Raw genomic sequence first — 15,718 nt, 5'->3', positions numbered from 1 at the left:
TATTTAAATAGGACAGAGATGCTGAGGATAAAACTCTGAAACTTGTGATCTTACTGAAGTCTTGATTCTTAAGGATGACTGCTGTGCATTTATTTATGGCTTGTGTGTTGGAGGTATAGACAAAGAGTATATTGATCCAGTTAAACAGAATCGTAAAATAAAAAGAATAACCTACTAGGTATCTCTATCAGGGGAAAGGCAGACATATTTTAAATAGAGAGGATGGGGGGATTAGTTGAGAGTTATGGGCTACATTTAGAAAATGTTTTGTGTTAAAAATTGGGAGTAAAGGAGAGAGTATTATGAAAAGTAGTAGAAACAGAGCAGATTTTATAATGTTTTTGAATGCATTGAATATTTCTTGATCTTACCTCTGCCATCCTGTCCCTTGATGGTAGAGAGTAAGAACTGGCATCACTTTCATTTACAATTTTTCTCTCGCTTGAAAGTTATGAACAAATCGGGCTGAGTGAGGCTCCACATGTAGATGGATTGCATTTTTACAGTCAAAAGATGAGGACATTCTAAAAAGTGAGAGCAATTTGAAAAAAGGAGAAGAGATGAGAGTCACAGGTTATGCTAATTAGAAAATAATTACACTTTTCTAGAAAAAGTTGTAATTTATATCAGAAACATTTGGGCAGTGAAGTTATTTAGGTGCATTGATTGCAGACTGATGAACTAAGATGATTATGTTGAGAAGCTGACTTTTAATATACTCAAGAACTCTGATAAGTTCCCTTATACTTATCACTATAAGCTTATAATATTATGAATATTTTACTTTATTTTTTGGAGCTATTCTAAATTTTGCAGCAGTATGTGGGATGCACAGTGAGATGGAGAGCCTCAAGCATGCAGAAAGCAATTATAAAAATTTATTTCTGAAAGCACGATGTTTGTACTAGCATGTTGACAGTATGAATATGAAGTGAAGATGCAGGTGAAAATTGTCAAGGAAGGATGAGACCAGATGATGAAATAAAGAACTAAGGAAATGAAGAGTCAATGACAGCTTCCAGGTTTTGAGCATGCGGAGAGTGGGACAGTTGGGCAATATTAACTTCCTGAAGTATGTCATATTTGAACTGAGATTTGAGTTATGAAAATATATAGTTGGATGAAAGGAGGGTCGGGGTAGAGGAGCTAGGTTGGTTCATCAAATACAAACATCATGTTATGAGTTTGGAGAATTAGGCAGAAGCAAGACTATGTAGAATTTTATACACCATGGTCTATTAGTCAGGGTTCTCTAGAGATACAGAGTGATAGAATAGATGTATGTATGAAAGGGAGTTTACTAAGGAGTTATTATTGATTCACACAATCACAAGGTGAAGTCCCACAATAGGTCGTCTGCAAGCTGAGAAGCAAGAAAGCCAGTCCAAGGCCCCAAACCTCAAAAGTAGGGAAGTCAACAGTGCAGTCTTTAGTCTGTGGATGAAGGTCCAAGAGCCCTTGGCAAACCACTGTGGTAGGTTCAAGAGTCCAAAAGCTGAAGAATTTGGAGTCTGATGTTCAAAGGCAGGAAGCATCCAGCATGAGAGAAAGATGAAGGCTGGAAGACTCAGCCAGTCATGGTCCTTCCACGTTCATCTGCCTGCTTTTATCCTAGCTGCACTGGTGGCTGATTAGATGGTGCCCATCCAGATTGAGGGGTTGGTCTGCCTCTTTGTCTTCCACTGACTCAAATGTTAATCTCCTTTGGCAACATCCTCACAGACACAACCAGGAACAATACTTTGCCTCCTTCAATCCAATCAACTTGACACTCAATATTAACCATCACAAGTGGTAAGAATTTTGGTATTTATCCCAAGGCACTGGGAATCCAATGAGGGGTTTACACAGAGGTTGATCTGATTGCCATTAGGCAAGGTTATTCTGGTTTCAATGTAGCCACTGGATTTTAGAGGTTGGGTAGAAGATGGTAATGTGGGGTGACAGGAAGGATATTACTGGGGTAGTCTTGCCTAGAGGTGATGATGGCTGGAACTAAAGCAGAGAGGGATGGAAGAGATTGACAGTGGGTGATTATAGCATGAAGAAAGAAGAGAGCCTGATGATGAACTTTGAAGATCTAACAGTTAAAGACCAGGGAGATCAGAAAGTGCCTTCAAGAGTGACAGATAAACGGTCAGAGAGACAGGAGAACAACAGGCTGGTATGCCCTCAAAGGAGACAAGGAACAAACAGTTGAGTATGTAGTCATGGAGACAAATGAAGAAAGGCTACATATGTTTCTGTACAGCAATTCATCTTGAGAGATGCTTCTAGAGAAAAAATTCTGGCCCTGGTACCATCACCACATCATGCCTCCGAGACAGCACACCATGGCTGGCCCTCTGCCATTGGACACTAGATGCTGTTGCCACTTCTAGAATGGATTCGATCATTAACTCCAGATGCAATTCCCTGATGGTTGTATCTTATTGACAAAGGTTAGTTCATGTTCTTGTAACTTTACCTCCTAGAGTCAGAAAAAGCAGGTAGCTGGCCTTTTTTCTTTCTGTAATTAGTGGCAGGGTACAACCTCTCACAAGACTCAACTGATGGCTAACTCTCAAATTTAGGAAGGAGAGGTCAGATGAAAGGTATAAAAAATTGGAAATATCCACTATATTAATCTTAAAAATCATTTTATCTCAGAAGCTTTCCTTGGTCCTGGTTTTCATCTTGGCAGTTGATCTTGGAGTTGATTGCCTCCTCTGGTTAACACTGGGTCTCATATGCATCAGTGCTACTCCATTTATCCATAGGATATTTTATGTAGATTCCCACTTGCATCATGCGTTGTGTGAGGAGTTGGGTATGTGAAATAGAAAAGATGTAGTTCCTGTTCTCCAGAAGCTTGGAGTTTGAAGCAGGAGGTCCTACTGTGAATACAAAGGTTGAGTTTCAGGGTCACTCACTTGTCTTGGTCCCATTCAGGGCTCCAGAGGGGGCCCTAGGAATGGGTTCATATAGTCATACATTTAAAACTATTTTGCAAAAGTAAGCCAATTAGCCTGCATTTGGTTAAGAACTTTTGACATCTAATTCTGACTCCTCTGAAAATTCTCTTTCTCTTGGGTGGTATTTAAATGGCTACTGGCATTTTTGCATTCAGCTAAGGGGGAGTTGAATTGGGATACAATTTGTTTGGGTTTAGCAAGATATAGTTACCTGATTTGTAGATACTTTCGTAAATGGTTCAATTATAGCAAGCAAGGAAATCTGCTGAGAAGGGTCTGGTGAGGCCTTGGAAACTGCTCTGATCCCAGGATGACTCTTATCCTCAAAAGTCAGGAAACTGGGAGCTTTTAAGGTGAATTCTTTTATTACTAAAAAACTATAGCTAATTGTCTCTTCCTTTCTCAGGAACCTCCCTTTGAAAGGCCATATCTGCCTGAAAGTCATTTTCCCAGGGTGCTATCTACAGTAAAGATCAGGGAGAAAGACCCTGTTCCTGTTGGACAGTTTTGTCCTTTTTTGCATTTCTCTTTCTTTGCTTGGATAGGGCAAACATGGATTGTCTTTGGAGGCTGTGGGTAATGGGATGATTTGAATTTTAAAGTGGTTTGCACCTTGCAACATGTTTTTAATGACATAAGGACACTTGAAAGAAACCAAAACACTATGTAGATTAAAAAAAATTTGTTCAAAATAATTTATAAAGATCAAATACTCCATTTGAAATGCATTTTGGAAAAATGTTTTGTAATGATTCAATAAACACTTCTTTTATCATCTTTAGATTTAAATCTTAGGGAGCTAAGAGGATATTCAGATAAAGATGGAATATCAAAAAAAAAAAAAAAAACCAGACAGGTGCTGTGGCTCACGTCTGTAATCCCAGCACTTTAGGAGGCCAAGGTGGGCAGATTGCCTGAGCTCAGCAGTTCGAGGCCACTCTGGGCAACATGGTAAAACCCTGTCTCTACTAAAATACAAAAAAAAACCCCCAAAACCGAAAAATTAACTGGGCATGGTGGTGCATGCCTGTAGTCTCAGCTACTGGGGAGGCTGAGGCATGAAAATCACTGAGCCTGGGAGGCGGAGGTTGCAGTGAGCCAAGATCGTGCCACTATACTACAGCTTGGGCTACAGAGTGAGACTCCATCTCAACAAGAAAATAAAAATGAACTATTATATTTAAATAATCACATCCAAAGCAGTAATCGATTTATGGGAAGAGATACATTTTGGGTAGAGATAATAGATAGGGTTTTAGATTTTTGATAATCCAATTAATGGACAAGAATGAAGCATATGAAAACATTGGAAAAAGATTTAGGTTTCTTGGCATTTTGACATAGATACTGACATAGGTGGAAATAAAATAAAACTATGCACAGCTACAGTGAGACCATCAACTTCAAACTAGTTAAAAAGACTCAACAATCTGGAGTATTTAAGATTATTATTGTTATTATTATTATGTATTTTATTGCACAGCCAAACTCAAAACAGTTTCACTTATACAGCAGCTTGGCCCAATTTTACAACATCCTAAAAACGTACATTACCAATAATGAATAGTGAAGCTGAAAGAAACTTTTCTAAACGATTGTTGCTTATTAAATTTTTTTAATTGTGCTAAAAATACGTAACATAAAATTGAAGATCTTGACTATTTTTAAGTGTACAATCCAGTAGTGTTAAGTCTGTTCATATTATTGTGCAACTGATCCATATCATTGATTTTAATTATAAAATAAAAGTGAGAAAATATTGATTTTAGAATTTATGTTACAAAATAATTGTTATATGAAAGACAACTAAGGCTATTTGTATTGTTATAGGAAAATCTTAACAACTCTTAAGTGTAAATATGCGGTAGTTCCTCCCATGTGACCCTGTGCCTAACACAGATGCCTGAGCTCTTTGAAACTGTACTGGGTCTCTTGTAACGGAGGGTACAATGATCGGTTCTAAGGACTTCGCCATGTTGTCCTTAAACCATCAGAACTTCTTGTCTAGGAATCCCGCCAATATAGAAGATGCTTCTTTTGCTGTTTAGCTCTGAGAGTCCCTCGGCATTTGTTTCTTGATTTGTTAGGCTCTCCTTTGACTTGCAAGCAAAATAAAGGTCTCATTTTATTTTCAAAGTTGATCTTTAGTTTGTCCTTCAAGAGCTTTTAAAATCTGTAACTTATTTTAATAGCTTTACTCATTCAAAATACATACTCATTTTTGTAGCTAATTGTTTTCATAATTTTGTGCTCTTTCTAAGCCCCATTTCCCTCTGCATGAAGTCCAGGAGATTTTGATCTTCCCAGTCTTTGGAGTCATGACTGTTTTATGCTTGTTCATTAAGGGTCTGCCATGACCCTGCACTGTGTTTGGAGGTAGCTCTTTATTTTCAGGTTTTGGTATAAGAAGGAACTATTTACTCCTAGTGACATAAAAAAGGTGTTGGGTTCTTCCATCCTCACTTTTTCTTTTGTCTCTTTCTTTCCCACTTCCTTATTTTGTCAGGTAAATAAACTATAAGTGACTTTTCAAGGTCACATAATTAATTTCAGAGTTAGGCGTAGCACTTAGTTTGCTGCCTCTTATGCTAATATTAGTTTCAGCATTTCTATCTATTCCTTCACTAAAATATTACAAACATACGCAAGTTTCTTTCTATAGAGCTTAGTACTTACCCCAAGCTCACTATTAAGACTATATTAAAATCCTCAGCCTCTTTACATAAAGTATACATTATTATAGAGAAACTCACTTTCAGTTTTAATAATCTCCTTACAATTAGATTCTAAAAAGGGCATGTAAGGCAAAAATCACATGAAGTTAAATTTACCAAATTACTCTTGAAAGTCCCTTAAATAGTCCATAACAAGTGAGATGCTCAAGGCACAGAGGAAAACTGAGCCAAGGTGGGGGTGAGAGCAGATTCGCATTTCTCATCCCACTCTCACTCTGGGGCAAATGCTCCCTGACAACGGGAAGGACGCCTATGGCACTCTTCAAATAGATACCCAGCTATGATAGGTTTATATTCAAATTAACAATACTTCTTTTTCTCCACTTAGTCTCTCCTGAATCAGACCATATTAAGGATAAAATTGGCATATGGTCCCAATTGAATCCTTAGGATTTTATGTAGCATCTAATTTGACTAGAATAGAAGTCTGTGTGGAAGAATAACTTGGCCAGGTTAACAAAGTTGAATTGCAATTATTTCTCCCAAATCCAAACAAAATCTCACTTTTTTTTCTTCTCAATCATTTGGATAACTGTGCTTAGAAACTGGTCTATGATTATTGGCATACCTGAATGTCAACTCTAGCTGTTTGCCATCTGAGCCTAGGCATATCTCCATTAATTCTAAACTCACAATTATCAATATGTGTTAAAGAGGCATTTGGGGGTATGTGTCAGCTATGAAAATTACTTTTGTGCTGAGATAGAAGTAATCATTGTACAATAACAAAATGAATACTTAAATGCTTATTTAAAATTTTTGTGTAATGTGGAAAGATTTCAACATTTGCCATTTTTTTCTACAATGGTTGATTTGCTGCATTTATTCTTTATTTGTCTTCCCTGTGAATATATTTATTGCCAGTGTTTTTAGTTGTATTGTTAGCTTCATTGCATAATTAGTGGTATTCAGCTGCTGCTTTTTAGCCTGGAAGAACTGTAATTAGTTTTCATTCACTGGTGACATTTTTGCAGTATCAGGGTCATTGTCAAAAGGTGTAAAGACTGTAATTCTGTTGCTAGGTTTTAAATCCCTAAAAATGTACAAATCTGTTTTATTCATCTCATGTAATAAAAGAAGGTATGAGCTACAACTGATAGAATTTCATTCTGCTTGGAAGAAATGGATATTATAGGATTTGAATGAGTTATGTATTTGGGTACAAAGTATTAAGTTGTTTTCTGTCCCAAAGCAGGAAATTCTATTCCCACTATTTAGTGGGTTAATTTTGAATAACTCAAGTCAAGTTTAAGAGATTTGTTGTTTTAAGCCAGGGATGATGGTTCATGCCTATAATTCCAGCACTTTGGGAGGCTGAGGCGGGAGGATGCTTGAGCCCAGGAGTTCAAGACCATCCTGGGCAATACAAAAATTAGCTGGGCCATGGTGACACGCACACCTGTAGTCAAAGCTACTTGGGAGGTTGAGGTTGAGGCAGGAGTAGAAATGTGGGCTTGTACAATCTAAGTCAGCCTGAGTTCAAAACTCACTTCATTCACTAAATAGTCCTCAAAAGGTTAATTGTGAAGATTAAATTCAATAATGTTTGTAAAGCATTTAAGATAGCATTCATTACCAGTAAGCCTTTCACAAGTTTTTTACGGATGGTCAAAAGACTCTGTCCAGGAGGCTGGAGGTCAGCAGGCCTTATTATAGCGTCAGAGAGTTCTGGAATTCTAAAGAGGGAAAACACAGATTGAAGTCAGTATCAAATGAAAGAATGTATCTTGAAGAGTGTTCAATACTGGCTGAAGTAATATAGATCTAAATCGTAGAGATATTCTTAAAATTTTGCCGCAAGGTTTGTGTTCCAGTTTCAGCCTTTTCCCTTCTTATTGCTACAAAAACTTTTGGCAGTGTGTGTATGTGGCAGTGGTGTTGTGTGTATGTGTGTGTGTGTTGCCTGGTGTATGACATGTGTATGTATGTGTGCATGTGTGTTTTCTGGTGTGTGTTGTGTGGTATGGGGTACAGTATGAATGTATGACTGTGTGCTTAGGGTAAGGAGTTCTGAAATCATTGGGGACATCTTAGGAATCACCTTATCTTCAATGGAGCAATGCTCTGCACACGTGTCCAATGAATCCAGTCATTCCCATAAATGAGGTTTCTTTCATTTAAATCATCATCCAATTTTGGGACTATTACATATTGGCTATATGAACCCAGTACAGTCACTCTTCAATGTAAGTTCATGTACCTGTGATAAATTCAGAGTTTGAAAACAAAAGTTCTGGCTGTGAAGCAACCTTGAAGAGAGCAAGAATTAGGAAAGAAGAATTAAAAATGCCAAATGCCAACAATCTGATAATACGAGTCCTACCTACACTTAGGGAGGTAGCCCTTGTTCAGTGTGCCAGGCAGTTACAAGACTTTTATATACATGACTTCATTTAATCTTCACAACAACTTTGTGTGGCAAAAACTTTTATTATCTCTATATCATAGATGAGGAAACTAAGGCAACATAGAGAAGCATTGGAACTAGGTACATGATTTCTACTCTTCATTGATATTCCACACTAATGTATGTAGTGCTTGTGGGAAATTTTTTGCCTCCTTTCTGCTATGTTTGGATGGCCAGGGATGTTGATTTTTTAGCTTACCACTAGCCAATAAATGAGAATTAATCTGTAAGTCTTCTTCATTACATATAATTTTTTTAGAATTAAAATATGATTTGTATTTTATTACCTAGAAATCTCTTGAGTTAATTACATTATTGAGATATTATTATGGATGGCTTTTATACAGAAATAAAGAGAAATATGCAGTTTAAACAATTATTTGGATTATTAAAGCAAAATAATATAATCTGTTGTTGAGGAAAATGTGTTGAGATTTTGGATTGATTTATGAAAATCAAAATTGCTGAACAATTAATGTAATTCTATGTTAGCAGATCTTGAAGTCAAGGTACTTTGCTCTGAAAGCATTTCTTATATGTTTTTTTCTTTAATTTTAATGCTTTAATTATATACATTTAAAATGTGTTGCCAGGAATGTAAAGGTTCTTGTTTTTCTTTCTAGCTGTGGGGGCCAGAGCTGTTAGAGTAGGGAATTTTTTTAATTAGGGAAGAGGAGTTGGGAAACAAGGGGGCAAAGTAACAGAGAAAAACAGACTAGAGCATAATTTTAGCTGCTACTCTTCAACTAACTGATAATTGACTAAAAGCTAGTGAATTAATTGTTTATTAAAATGACTCATCTTTAGTAAGATAAAATGTCTATAATTAAACATTGAAGGTCTTGCCAAAGCCCTTGCCAAAGCCCTTGAAGGAATTATCATGGGCTGAATACAGGTAGTCAGTGGGCCTCAACTACACACAACATGAGTTGCCTTTCTTTCCTCTTTGTGTGTGTGTTTTTTTGTTTTTTGTTTTTTGTTTTTTTGCTTTTTATTTTAGATGGAGTTTTGCTCTTGTTGCCCAGGCTGGAGTGCAGTGGCACGATCTCGGCTCACCACAACCTCTGCCTCCTGGGTTCAAGCAATTCCCCTGCCTCAGCTCCCCGAGTAGTTAGGATTACAGGCATACGCCACCATGCCCGGCTAATTTTGTATTTTTCGTAGAGACGGGGTTTCACCATGTTGGTCAGACTGGTCTCGAACTCCCGACCTCAGGTGATCTGCCCACTTCAGCCTCCCAAAGTGCTGGGATTACAGGCATGAGCCACCGTGTCTGGCCCCTCTTTGCATTTTCTTTGGATAATATCAAACTACAGTTTTGTGTGCAGACAAGGAGTGATTAAAGTCAGACATTGGGTTCCAAGCATGAAAGGCGGTGTGGTACAGCAGGAAGTGCACTAGACTTGATATAAGAATGCCTGAATCCTTATTCTTGCCGTATCACTTATTATTTGTGCTCCCTTGGGCAAATCAAGGCTTTCAAATGGGATAATACATGTGCTGCCAACTCTACAGAATGGTCATAAAGGAAGAGAAAGTAAAGTAAACTGCTATTTCAGAAGCACTTTGAAAAACTGTTAGAAACAGAAGAAATAGAGGGCATTGTGGTGGAGCAGGCATCGGGAGGGGAATGCCAATGGTAAAATGCAACAGAGACTGTCGCGCCAATGAGATAAGAAGTTACTCTAGGCCAACTGCTTAGTCTTGACTGCACATACCTGGGGGAGCATTTAAAATATACGAATACCTGCTCCCACGTCTAGGGTTTGTAATTTAAATATTCTGGGGCAGGCCCAGCCATATACAAATTATTTTCTCTCCAAATTCCCTAGGTGATTCTAAACAGCAGTCAAGGATAATATCCCAGCTGTCAGGTTTCTGAAACAAATTTTACAATTTGGATAGAATGAACATTTTCACATTTTGAGTTTGAAAAATTAAATCTATCCTGTTACAAATAGGTTTAATGTAAATGAACTTCGTGAAGATACAATGTTGACAAAAGAGATACTTTAATCAGAAATACTGTCACAGATATAGAAAATATCTTTCATAGTTGGTAGTTCTAAGACAAAGTAAAACCACATTTACCTAACTGTTAAGATAATTTTTCACATTAATGAGCCTTAGAAGCCAGTTTCATGGAGCTCCAATTACTGAAAGGGCTTCGAAAGTGTGATATCCTACATCATGGGAAAATGCAACAACTCTGTTAAAGCGAGCTTTGAGGGAATACAATTATCGTAAACAACTGGATTCAGTTATGCTATGGAACATCTAGTGATTAAAAACCTCTACCCCTCTAGCTTCACAGTTTAAATTCCATTCACTTATATTTTTGCACTTTTGCTAATTGTATTATTTGAAAATTCAATGATATGTAAAATATAAAGGCAGCAATTTAAAACTAAATGTATATCTACTCCAGGATGTCTCAATTTGCTACTTAATTTGAATAAATTTGGGGACTGTTAGAAAGTTGCTAAGAAGAATTAGTTTAACACATTTGGGACTATTTTCCCTCAAACATAATGATGCTTAAAATAGAAAAGTGCTGGAAATTATGAAATTTTATGTTCTGGCCTCCCATGGACTCCAAAATGAAACTTCTCTGTAAATGACCGTGACCTTGTTAACTAAGCAGGGAAATTCTTTGGATGGGACCACAGATTATCTTGCCCAGTTTGCAGCAGAAGAAACCAAGGCCAGGAAACACTAAGTGACATTCCCAAAGCCACACAGCTCATTAGTGGCAGAAGTTGGACAGATCTCTTAGCTCTCAGCCTTGTCTGTCTCATTCTAGAGAAGCTTGATAAATATTGATTGGATATCATCTGGGATGGATGTTGCACTTGGCAATGTATGGCTGGTTTTAATCTCATAAATGTACCAGAATCCTAGGAGAATCCTGATGCGTCTATACTTATGGCAGCTGATGAGTTGAAATTTACTTGGCTATTATTTGGGGTCTTTTGAGTAGTCTTAAAGTATCTATACAATTTATACTTTAAATATTGGGGTGTGTTTAAGATTCCAGCAGCATTCTCTGAAGAAATGACTTTAGCTATCAATAACCTAATCAGCCTGAAGCCAGTAAAGGTTATGGTGAATGACAGTGCAAATGAAAGTTTGAAGCGTCATGTCATTAGAAAGGTTGTTCATATCAAATTTGACTCACTGCACATTTGATATCACTGATGATCTGATAATTGTAATACCAATGTCAACCAGAATAAAAGTTATGTCACTATCTTTATACTTTCAGATGTATTACCCTGTTGGTTCATATTTCACCTCTATTTGGCTTCCCAAATTCCCTACTCCCAAAGGAGGCTGCATGGCACTAGCCCTGCCGTAGCTATTATGATGCCCAATTTACTAAATTGAGAGAATAGATTACGCTGGTGGACAAAGATAGAAAGTTAATAATCAAGCATGAAATATGTGCTTTCCAATTCTGTGTGTACCTGTTTTATAATTACTAGTGGCTACATGGGACATTTTATGTCACCCAAAATGTGGCAAGAGAAATGTGAAAAGTATGAAAAAACTAGGACTACAGTATTTTAAATCTGAGTATTTGAAGATACATTGTTATTCTTTAAGAAATTGGACACATCTTATCAGCAAGTAGTGAACTTGTAGTGCCTTGATTCACAGATATCTAGGGAAAATTAATGCAATGGGTAAAAGGTGAGGCTAAGTGAAATACAAAGTCTATTCCAAATGACGTTTATCATTTGAGCCATCAAAGGTAATCCATTTTTATTTTCTAACATGGTTCCAATTCTTTTATTTTCAGAGATTGGCACCATAAGCACTACAGGCTTCAGTAGAGTGAGTTTCATACTCCTCTCAGAGCCTCAGGTACAGAAGAGCTGACAGTGGACTTTCAGGCTCTGCCTCAGGCTCGCATCTTGACAAAAGAGCTAGGTACACCAGGCTTTAAGGTTGCCATCTCCTGTGTATTTTTTTTTGCCGTGACAGAACTGTGCCAACTTTAAATAAATTATTTGGAATTAGGGTTTTCCTCTGACAGAGATTGGGATGTAGGATGGCAGCATGGCTATGAAAGATCATTAGTAATTTTAGATAAGCTTTGTTAATCACTCTATTTGTCTTCTGGCCCAGTCGCCAAAGACTTTTCTCTGAATCCCAGGGAAAGGAGGCTAATGAAGAAGGTGAGCCAGAGAAGGCATGTACATGTGCAACCAGGATCCATGGTCTCGTGGTGGTGTTGCCTAGTAACTGAGCTCAACTACGGTAACTCAGATGAATTACAGAACCACTATGTCCTCAACACAGAACATATCTCTGCAGGCCAGAGTTCCTGGTTTCAGTCAGACTAACAGGCCCACCAAGAGAAGCAACAGCTGTCACGGGAATATAATCACATGTGCAGAGAGCTACTTGAGGGAACAACAGAGGAAATCGAGGATACAAATCAGGGAAGATGGTGGCCACAATCATGTGGTAAAATCAAGCAAAAGAACCTGGAAAGCCCCTTGATCTAGTTGCAGAAGGCTTTATTATGAATTTCCAGCTACTTTCACACTGTGCTGAGCCAGGGAGTAATTTTTACTGGGTCAGTTATGCTGTCCTGCTTGATGTGGCATTGGTAAATACAAGTTACAGGTTTATTTGTTTTTATTTTTCATTTCTTTGAGACAGAGTCTCACCCTGTCATCCAGGCTGGAGTGCAGTGGCATGATCTCAGCTCACTGCAACCTCTGCCTCCTAGGTTCAAATGATTCTCATGCCTCAGTCTCCTGAGTAGCTGGGATTACAGGCATGCACCACCACACCTGACTAATGTTTATGTTTGTAGTAGACATGGGATTTTGCCATGTTGGTCAGGCTGGTCTCAAACTCCTGGCCTCAAGTTATCCGCCTGCCTCAGCCTTCCAAAGTGCTGGGATTACAGGCATGATCCATCACACCAGGCCTATTTGTATACTAAAGGTAGTTTATTGTAGTTAGTTATAGAGTTATTAACAGGTAAAAGTTTTTGGATTTACAATTACTATCATCATTATTATTTGTCATCTCTTGACTGTAATACTTTCTTGTGGTAATGATCTGATAATAAAAAATAAAGTCGAATGATAGAAATCCATGAAATAAAGCTGGACAATGGAAATCAATGAAACTCTCTTTTCAAATCTCTTTTCAAATAGTCTGGGTAAATATTTTCCAGTAGGCTCTACTTTGAAGTTCAGCCAGGATGTTCTTAAGTAAACCATTCTGGAATACTTTGCAGAGAGTTTGCTTTTAGATATTGTTTGATACCAAAGCATATTCTTATCATTTGCATATCAAGAGAGTTTTATTTTATTTTCAAATACGAAGCAGCTTCTACAATCAGAACTTCATAGCACATATTCAGTCAAGAACTCAACTAACACAAATTTCCTTAATATTTTACTTCCTTGAACAAAGATCATGACTCCTTTGTAGATTTTCAAACAGTACTGTGACCTCTTTTTAATGTTATTAGTTTCCCTTTCAAATAGCATTTTGAAGTTTGTTAACTTGTGAGTACCAGGGCCATTTGAGTGTCACGAGGCCGTTACTCTCCTGTGGACCACAAAGTAGCTCTTAGAGAGGGAGCGGTTATGATTTGCCCTCATATCAAAGCGAGCCATGCAATTGATGTGGGAGCCCTGAGGTATGGTAGTTGCCTAGCTTTTGGTTGGTGGGCTCGTTCTTATTATTTCTTCCTTCAGTGAGTAACTGATACAGTTTGAATACATGTCCCCATTAAATCTCATGTTAAATTGTAATCTCCAATGTTGGAGGTGGAACCTGGTGGGAGGTGTTTGGATCATGGGGGTGAATTCCTCATGAATGGCTTGGGCCATCCCCTTGGTGACAAGCTAGCTCTTGCTCTGAGTTCATGTGAGATCTGGTTGTTTAAAAGTGTGTAGCACCTTGCCACCACTCTCTCTAGCTTGCTCCTGTTTTTGACATGTGATGTGCCTGTTCCACCTTCACTTTCCGCCATGATTGAACACTCCCTGAGGTTTTCCCAGAAGCTAGGCAAATGCCATGGCCATGCTTCCTGTAAAGCCTGCAGGACTATGAGCCAATTAAACCTCTTTTCTTTATAAATTACCCAGTCTCAGGTATTTCTTTATAGCGATGCAAGAATGAACTAATACAGTGACAAAACTCAAAATTCCAAAATTATAAATCTGCATGCTTCCCTTCTTTCTTCCAAAACATCTTCAAGCCAATAGATTTTAAGATTGTAAACAGGAACCTGTATCTAACTCCTTATAGGCACATAGGATGATACCCTTGAATAATTTTAAAAAGTACTTCTTAATCCCCCGTCCATGATTTATTATTTAAAGATTAAAATTTTACAAATGACATCAAAGCTTTGTGGGACCATTATAGACAGTATCAGAGAGCTCAACCATCTGCTCAACTCTAAAATTTCAGAAACATTTAGGTAACGTGTTGTAGGAATACCCTGCTGGTGGAGTTCATGACAAAGGCTTCCACTGATGCCTCCTACTAAACCAAATTTAGTGTGTTTTATGGCCCAGAAAATGATTCTGGTCAGGGAAACTGGTTGTGTAAATGCCTTAGAAATTAAAGGAACAATTCCCAATACAAATGTTGCTCACAATGCAAATGTGCTCAGTAAAACCCAACACCAGCCCATCTTGGGAAACCTGTAAGATGTGCTTAAATAGTCACTTACTACCCAGTTCGAAAGTGTTGGATTAGCAAGTCTGCTTGAAACCAGAGTAATGATTACAAAGTAAACAATTTTGCAAAAACGAAAAGTACTTTGAAATAATCTGGCATTCAAAACATTTTATAATATTGTTGGCCTGGTGCAGTGGCTCACGCCGGTAATCCCAGCACTTTGGGAGGCCAAGGCAAACAGATTGCCTGAGCTCAGGAGTTTGAGACCAGCCTGGGCAACACGGTGAAACCTCGTCTGTACTAAAATACAAAAATTAGCCGGGTGTGGTGGCATTTGCCTGCAGTCCCTGCTACTCGGAAGGCTGAGGCAGGAGAATTGCTTGAACCCGGGAGGTGGAGGTTGCAGTGAGCCAAGATAGCGCCACTGTACTCCAGCCTGGGCGACAACACAAGACTCCGTCTTTATATATATATATATATATATATATACACATATATATATATATATACACACACATATATATATATATACACACACACACGTATATTTATAGCAAATGTTAAATAGCAATATACAACATCTGCCATTTTGTGATCTTGATAGTTTACATATTCATATTCAGATAACCCCAGGCTTGATGCTTCTGTTTAATTCAATATGTGGAAACATATTCATTAATGAGGGAAATAGTAGCAATACAGGACAACACCTACTGAGCACTTACCACACATCTGACAGGGCCCTAACTGGTTCCCGTGTATTACTTTGTTTCCTCTTCAAAACAATCTTTAGAGATAGGGGTTATTGTTACCCTCATTTTATCCTTGTGGAACCTGGGGCATAGAGAATTTCAGTGAGGTAATCTGCTAAGGGTCACATAATTATTCCAGGCAGAGCTGAGTTCTCAATCTAGCCACTCCAACTCCAGCATCGGTGGTGTTTACCATATCCCTTCATTCGT

General features: G+C 38.0%; 1 long non-coding RNA gene across 1 annotated transcript in view; it reads right to left on the bottom strand.

Moving 5' to 3' along the window:
- Positions 1-2,584: 2,584 nt before the first annotated feature.
- LOC105513701 overlaps positions 2,585-15,718 on the bottom strand; it is a 121,582-nt gene continuing 108,448 nt past the window's right edge. Inside the window, exon 3 of the long non-coding RNA XR_001002075.1 lies at positions 2,585-2,876. This is a non-coding gene — a long non-coding RNA (uncharacterized LOC105513701). The remainder of the gene's footprint in view (positions 2,877-15,718) is intronic.

The sequence above is a fragment of the Colobus angolensis genome, unplaced genomic scaffold (assembly GCF_000951035.1).
Source record: "Colobus angolensis palliatus isolate OR3802 unplaced genomic scaffold, Cang.pa_1.0 Scaffold235, whole genome shotgun sequence".
NCBI lineage: Eukaryota > Metazoa > Chordata > Mammalia > Primates > Cercopithecidae > Colobus > Colobus angolensis.
This window is presented reverse-complemented; position numbering and strand designations above follow the sequence as displayed.